Raw genomic sequence first — 9046 nt, 5'->3', positions numbered from 1 at the left:
TTTTAACCAGACAACAAACTTCCCCACAGAATATGCCTATTCATTTATTTAATTCAATGGATCACATGTATGAATAAGTTTATTGAATTAAATATATTCGAACATAACCACATTTCTATAATCCAAAATAATTGAAAACATAAATCACCAAAATCTGAAGATGTTTCATTCATTAAGATGAAATAGATATGACACAAGGGATCAATTATACCCATGTCTTCGAGTTCTAATCCTCGGTATTCAGTATGTTCAATAACTGCCTGAAAATCCATGATCTCTAGTGTGGAATCAATAGAAAATGACTCTTTAATAAAGTTGGTATTTCGAGTTCCGCGACCGGCGTAATACTCATCTACTGCTTAGGCTATCGCACAACAGGTGCGGGACCAGCAGTCAATTCCTCCACATTGATAACAAAGATCATGCTGATTCTGGTGGCGACGGGCCAGACCAGTGTTCCTTTCAACTCAGGCTTGTTGAGTTAGGGCATCACGGTTCCCACAACGTGGGCCTTGGCCACGTGGAGCTGGATTACATGCACCTTGGCCTTTTGGGACTTGGCCACGTGGCTGACGGTCATATGGGTTATTTTTGTTCTGCCAATCATGTCTTGCTTCAAGCAAGAAAATGGTCATCTGCTGGTGAAAGTGCTCTTCCAGAGCAACCCAAAGAGTCTGTGTATCCTCTTAATCGGGTACTTAACTTGGAGTGCTCTCTCCATATGTTTCTTTATGAACATTATGGCACTCGCCTCAAAAGCCTCATTGACGACATTGTCAATATCGATTGTTGATCTCATCTTCTTTGCAGTCAGATGAATTTTCACATCTTGAGTTCACTTTAGATAGTTTCTTCTGGAGATCCAAAGCAACAAAGTCAAACATGTTGAGATTTGACATTTCTTACAGGAAAGGAACAAATAATATTAGTGCTTTGGGTAATATCATCCATAAGCAAGTAATGAGAACTTCAGGTTCTATAACATGGTATGAAAAATCGGATTAGACATGTAAAATCTACTGGTTTTATCATGTGTGGTGAATTTATGAAGGAAACTTCAAGTTTCTTAAATGGCATTATCGAAACTACAAGTTCGATTTATGTATGAACTACTGGTTCATCAGATACCTGCATTTTCTACACATATATTCTAATGCGAAAATTTAGACAAGTAACACAATAATATTGAATTGAGCAAATTTGAATAATCTCACAAATTGGATAAATAAAAATCACAAATCAATTGAGATATTAATTGCATGCTAGTAATATAACAGATTAATTATCATACAATTATGTAAATAAATGCTTCTGGCAATTAATTACACATATTAGATATGGAGAATTTATTTACAATATGAAATCATTTTTCCTTTTATTTTGATTCTGCTGGACCAAAGAAGGAGCGGGCTTGATAGTGAAGCCTATCGAGCTTAGTCTGTGGGCTCGTGACCTAGGCTTTCAGGTGCTGGTCAAAGAGTATGTGAGGCCTGCTGGGCTGCTAGGTCCTGCAGAGGGAGAGTGGGCCTGCTGGGCTCAGGCTAGTCTGCCAAGGAATGAAAAGTTATTACTCAACCCTTTCGGTAACTCCAATTGAATACGACCAGGTAAGGAAAGATGAGGTTTAGGTGGAGCGAGGCTCGCTTAAGTACACGGCCTCATCTGAACCTTTCCTTGACATCGCATCCAACTGGATGAGCCTAGTTTGAGAAGATTCATAACTTTTGTCATGGTAATATGTAGTGAGCTTCTATTCTGGCCTTGCAACTTGGGCCTGAGCTTCTGGCTCGAATTTGTTGCTATGACTTTGGGCTTGATTTGAGCTTCTGACTCAGCCTCTATTAATATTCACAATTATAACATAATCAAATTCAATATATGTTATTAAATCGTAACATAAATATATTAATGCAGCGGTTATATACCTAAGGAAATGGGTTCAAATCCCATTAATGCTTCTGGCATTACGTACAGGTAATAAATTTGGCAAATGCTTCTGGCATAATGTTTATGTAATAATCACGTAATAATTTAGCCAATAATGCTTCTAGCATAAAGAATTATAATGGCATAATTTAAATTAGTGTAACCAAAATTTAAGCCCATAATTCTTCTATCATAATTCACGCAATAATTCAGAATTGTCTCAAAGTGATAATGAAGTGATTGTGGTAATGAGCATAAATTACTATGGTAATTGCTTTGGATAAAATCAATCAAAATCAAATCACAGGTTGAATCAATTGATCAATCACCAATTATATGGAGTTGAATCTGCTTATGGCAGTATTAATATTAAATGGTGTTGATAAATTCCAGCTAACCATAGTGGCATAGTGGACAATGTGCTAGGCTAATGCATGATGTGGCTGGGTTCGAATCCCAGGAGCAGCAGAATCCCTTTTCTTTTTGCTTGTTTTTTAATTGGTATGCACTATATGGTACTACTGGACCAAATGCTTCAAATCCAAGAATCCTAACCCTTTTTTTTCTTTTCCAACCAAACAATCCAAAGCCAAAGAAACCAAGACACATAAACGAATATATATAAATATGTATATACCAAATATTAGGGTTCATGCATCATGGTGATTGTTCATATTCAATCATTAGGCTCAATAAACATGAATATGAAATTAGATTTTGGAAAACATTACTTGATGAAGAACGGATGAATCTTCAGCTTATGTGTGCAGAACTGAGAAGGTTGTCTTCTCAGCCAATCCAAGACCTATTCGCCTCTTTTGGTAGGAAATCCCGAATCTCAAAGCTATTCGATCCAAATCTTAGAGCTAGTCGTGAACACGGAGCAGATTCTCTTCTGAACAGCTGCCACTTCAAATGGTGTACAGGTCTCAAAACGACTCCAATATGGCTGAAATTTGGAGGTCAGAGAGAAGACGCAGAGACGAACAACTTTGATGAAGGAAAAATTTTGATTTGAGGTCCCGATCAAGAGGTTTCGGGGCATGCAAACAGGCTGCAGCAGGGGGTTTTTTTTCTGGCTAGGGTTTGGGTTAGAGCTTCGTGCTGATAACGTGTTGTAAAACAGAAAAATTTATGAGAGAGAGAGAGAGAGTTTGGACACAGAGAATCAGATTGTGTGTCTTATTCATCTCACCATAAGGAGCCTTATATATGTGTCTTATTCATCTCACCATAAGGAGCCTTATATATGTGTCTTATTCAGATTGTGTGTCTTATTCATCTCACCATAAGGAGCCTTATATAGGACTGCATGGTGTACACGAAAGGGTAATGCTTAATTACAATCCAATCACTCCTACAATTACAACCTATCAATCACCAATCTATAGGGATAGGCACCTATTACTCATCATCTATTTACATGATTATCCACAAATATTTACAACATTACCATCTATTTTTATGTAAATGCTATAGATTATTTTGGACTAATTTAGAAGTATTGGTATTTTTTTTTTTTTTGAGAAGAAACGACAATTTTATTGAAGCGAAGAGATTAAGTACATTCTCTAGAAATAATCTCCTCTATAAAGGGAGGTGTAGAAGTAAAAACAACATTGCATGACCTATTACATAATGCCCAACGAGCAAGAGAATGAGCAGCAGTATTCCCTTCTTGATACAAGTGTGAGAAAGTACTTCCAGGCAGCTGAGAAAAGAGAGCCAAAACATCCTCATAAACAACCCGGAGCTGAATAGAAGAATCTTGGATAGAATGCATAGCTTGTACTAACAATAAGGAGTCTGACTCTAGACGAACTGGACCCAAACCCTGGTCAAGAACCAGCCTGCAAGCTACTCGACCAGCGAGTGCCTCCACTTGAGCAGGAGAAAAAACCTGATCAAAACTAATGGCCATCCCACAAATAAAAGAACCATTTGAATCACGTACCACAATTCCTGCACCACCAGAATGAGAGTGCACATCAAAAGCTCCATCCATGCAAACACTAAACCAACCAACAGGAGGCTTCGTCCAGGCATGCTGATTGCGTGGGACCTTGGGGGGGGGTGAAATATTTGCGTGAAGATAATTGGCATGCCAAACTTGAGCACCAAGGAGGAGAGATCGAGGCTCACAATTTCTATTCTCCCACACTTTATCATTCCTTGCTTTCCACAAAAACCATAGTTTCACCAAAAGACGGCAAAACGATGATTGAGGTAATTTCTCCATACAATAATTCAACCATTCCTTAAGAGAAAGTGAGGGAGAGAAACCCAACATACCAGGCAAGTGATGAGTCATCTGCTTTGCAATTGGACAATAACGAAAAATATGAAGAGGGGTTTCTTCCTCGTTTTCACATAAGGGGCAAAAAAGCTCCACTTCCATTTTCTTCTTAACTAGATTAGATCTGGTAGGGAGAAAATCTTGACAAGCTTTCCATAAACAAAGTTTCACTTTACCCGGCACCTTGCACTTCCAAAACTTCTTCCAAAAAGTATCAATAAGCTGATGAGGAGAGGAGCTAGAAGTAGCCATGACTGGGAGGATCAAACTATCTCTAGCCACAACATAAGCACTACGCACTGAAAAAACTCCCTTACTATCATAATGCCAAATCAGTTTGTCCTCAGGACATCTAGAACTCAAAGGAATTGAGCTAATAACCTCCACATCCTCACTAGGGAATTAACTCTCCAATAAAGGGACATTCCAACAACCATTAGCCACATCAATGAGCTGGTGAACATACCTCAAAGTAGTAGGGCTCCTAAGTGGTAGCAAGGGCCGAAAACCATGAGGCCTAGGCAGCCACCTGTCCTCCCAAATAGCAATTGTAGCACCATTTCCAACTTGCCATCTTGAGCCTAGTTCAACCACTTTCCTTGCAGCTAAAATGCTTCTCCAAGAATAAGAAGGAGCTCCCCCCAAAGAAGCCTCCCAATAAGTTTTGGAATGAAAATACCGTGCCTTGTAGAGCCTTCCCACAAGTGAGTTTGGATTTTCTATAATTCTCCAAGCTTGTTTGGCCAACATGGCTAGATTAAAAGCATAAAGATTACGAAAACCCAACCCTCCTCGGTCCTTTGGGGCACACATATTATTCCAAGAGCTCCAATGAATTTTTCTCCCATTCGCTGAGTCACCCCACCAAAAATTGGCACACATTTGCTGCAGCTCATTACAAAAAGTTTGAGGTAATAAAAAGCAGCTCATAGCATAGTTTGGAAGAGATTGAGCCACCACTTTCAGCAATAACTCCTTTCCTGCACCACTTAAAAATTTTCCTTTCCACCCCGCTAGCCTCTTCCTCAATCTATCCTTCAAATATGAGAAAGTATCCTTCTTAGAGCGGCCCACAAGAGTAGGCAACCGAAGATATTTTTCATGGTACGGCACCAAATCAACACCCAATAACTCCGCTAAATCCTGCTGCCCTTCTAGTGATAAATTACGACTAAAACAAACACTACTCTTCCCAAAATTAATCAACTGACCTGAAGCAGTAGCATACACTTCAAGAACTTCCTTGATCTGAATACAACTGGCAGGAGTAGACTCTGCAAAGAGAAAACTATCATCTGCAAATAAGAGATGATGAAGAACCGGGGCCCTTCTACATATCTTAATCCCCACTAGAGAACCATTATTGTGCATCCTTTGAATGAGTGAGGAAAACCCTTCAGTACATAAAAGGAACAAATAGGGGGAAAGAGGGTCTCCTTGCCTGAGACCTCTTGTTGGAGTTATGTAGCCTCTCAGATTACCATTGATAAGAAAAGAATACCGAACATAAGTCACACACTCCATCACAACCTGAACCCACTGACATGGAAAGCCCAACCGTAATAACATAGCTCTCAAGTAAGGCCATTCCATCCTGTTATAGGCCTTACTTATGTCAAGCTTTAGAGCAAAGTGACCTCCACCTCCATCTCTCTTATTCCATAGGTAGTGAGCCACTTCATTAGCAACCAGAGTGTTATCTGTTACCAACCGACCGGGAACAAAAGCACTCTGATATGGGGAAATTATCAAGAATAGGCTTCAAACGATTTGCAAGCACCTTGCACAAATCTTGTAAACCACATTGCAAAGGGCGATTGGACGAAGATGGGACATTTCAATAGGATTTTTCACTTTTGGAATCAAACAAATATGAGTGAAATTAACCTCTTTCAACAAATTACCAGTAGATAAAAATTCACGCACAGCAGTCACAATATCATCACCTACAATATGCCAATATTTTTGATAAAACAGAGGAGGAATACCATCTGGACCTGGAGACTTTATAGGATACATCTGAAACAATGCTTGTTTAATCTCATCCGCAGAGTATTCAAGTAATAAGGAGGCACCCAAGTCTAGCGTTATTACCGGTACCACAGAAGAAAGAACCGGCTCCATTTGCACATCAGAAACATTTGTAGATCGAAACAATGAATTATAATAATTCAAAACAATTGTTTCGATACCTCCTGGAGTATCTTGCCAAACTCCAGTTGAATCAAATAAGCCCTTTAAGTAATTTCGCTGCTTTCTGTTAGATGCTTTTTGATGAAAGAAACGCGTGTTCCTATCACCATCCTTCAACCAAGTAGTTTTCGACCTTTGCTTCCAAAAAGTGTCCTCCAGCTCCAGCAAAGTATCCAATCTCTCTTGTAGCAATCGTCTTTCAGGAAGGTCAGACACTGCAAAGGGAACGGACAAAAATTGTTCCAGCTGCTTGCCAATATAGGCCATCTCCTCATGCCGGGCACCAGAAACCTGCCTCTTCCAATTGAGTAAACCCAACCTCGTGCTATAAAGTTTTCCCTGCAACCGAAACTGCTCGAAACCATCCCTATCCGTCTGCCACTTCTTCCGGATCACATCTTCACAAGAATCATCCTTCGTCCACATCTCTTCAAACCGAAATCTGGTTCTGCGTGATGGAAACTGAATTGGAGCCTGAATATGTGCTTTAACAAGAATCGGGACATGATCAGAACAAGAGGGTGGAAGGTAGAGCACCCTATTCAGTCCATACACTTGACACCAACCCTGCGTGGCAATTGCACGGTCTAATCTACATTGAGTCTCTGAATTATGCCATGTGAATAGACTGCCCTCAAACCCTAAATCTGTAAGAGTATAGTCATCCAATACTGTTTGGAACGCATCCATTTTCCTTGAGGGACGAAGACCTCCTCCTGATTTCTCCCTTGAGCTGATGATTTCATTTAGATCACCAACCACTAACCAGTTAGGAGAACCTGGCATGAAGGCAAGCAGACGCAACAAATCCCATGACTCAGAGAGGAGATGAGCTTCTGGATGCCCATAAAAACCTGTGAGTCGCCATCTCCCTCCCTCAGATTCCGGTAGCACAACATCTACATCAATGTGATGGGGTGAGTACGACCGGAGATGAAGATCAATTTCATCCACCCACAATAGCATCAAACCTCCTCCACCCGTATCAGAACACTCTTGCATTATGCCATGATGGAAACCCAAATCGTTGCGGAACCGTTTGAATGCTGGCTTGTCTCTACACTTTGTCTCGATCAAGAACACAATACTAGGACGTCTCTGCTGAATAATTGACGCCAAAGCCCTGAATTTCTTAGGGTCTTTGGTACCCCTGATATTCCATGATAGAATCTCCATTCCCAAACCAGTAAACTGAGCAAAGAACCCTGATCGAACTCCTCTAACCCCCTCCGGATTAAACAGAACCAGAAACTGTGCAACCGCCGGCAACGTTGATACAAGTGCGCCGTACAACAGCGGCCAAGAGAAAAACCTCGCTAGGAGGATTGGGTGCTCGGAGAGCTTGCGCTGCCGAGATAGAACAGCGACCGCCGGAGACCCGGTGCCGCACAATGCAACGGGCGGATGCCCGATATAGGTTTTCTGGGAAGACCCAGACTAGGGTTTGCTGAGAGCTTCAACACCGCTCAGACGTCAATCCTCTAGAAGTATCGGTATCTGATATGAATACAATGTGGAAATGGCTCTCTTGTTAAAGTACCTATGCTACATAGGGTGCTAAAGCATGAAAAAGTGGACTCGAGTTTTCTGAGAAAGACCATCTTCTTAAAAGGATTAAACTTACATTTAAGTATCTAGCGTCTTTCTTTATGCTTTCATTTGCTTTTCAATGAACAAAGAGACCAATGCCCTTTTGCATCTTTGGTAATTAAAGTTTTCTCATTAGAGCTATAATTAGTCTTCGCGTACCTTGTTTTACACAAAATACCGTCCTTGTGTCCTCTGTACACGTATCTTGGTCATTGCACTGAAACTAATTCTACAGGCTGTTTCAGTTAGAATACAAGGATGTGCAATGGTTCAGAGTAGCAACCGCTCTTGGTGCTACAATTCTACATCTGCTGTCTGATAACTCATGTGATGACTGTAACTTGTGCTTTTGTATGTGTGTAGTTAATAGCATATGCATATGGGAGATTAAACTGTTGCATTATTAATGGTGTTATCCTATTTGCTTTCGCGTATCAGTCACTTTTTAACTCCATAGTTTCATGTTTGAATATGATACTTATGAAGAAGCTAGTTAATTTTATAACCTTTGTTGAATCAGGCATATCTCAGTGCAATTCTCATATACCTGTATATTCATGATGTCAAGCAAGCAGAAAAATGCTACAATGATTGCTCCCAGTAAGTAAAAGCTCTAATAGAAACTTCTAGTATAAGATATAGAAGTTTTGTACTTTAAGTGTTATTACATCAGCTTTATTTACTATATATTATAGACAATTAATCAAGGCAGAGCCCAAAAATTATGGTATTTTTCAAAAATTATGGTATTTTTCTACCACTACTACAATAAGTTAATCAGACGACAGTCATTTTGTGTTGTGTGATGACCAGCCTCACTGTGGTCTAAACGAGTGTTGTGTGATTGAAAAATCACACAACGGTGATTTCACCGTTGTGTGACAATACTTTGCTCAACAGAATACCTGTTTCCGTTGTGTGAATTCTGCGCAGGCATGTGCCTGCCATGACATGCGCGGGGATGTGTCGACACATTCAGACAACAGAAGAAGGAATTTGCCGTTGTCTGAGATTCATAACACACAACAGATATAATTCATT

The sequence above is a fragment of the Rosa chinensis genome, chromosome 4 (genome assembly GCF_002994745.2).
Source record: "Rosa chinensis cultivar Old Blush chromosome 4, RchiOBHm-V2, whole genome shotgun sequence".
Classification (NCBI taxonomy): domain Eukaryota; kingdom Viridiplantae; phylum Streptophyta; class Magnoliopsida; order Rosales; family Rosaceae; genus Rosa; species Rosa chinensis.
The sequence above is the reverse complement of the archived record's forward strand: the minus strand, read 5'-3'. Positions refer to the sequence as shown.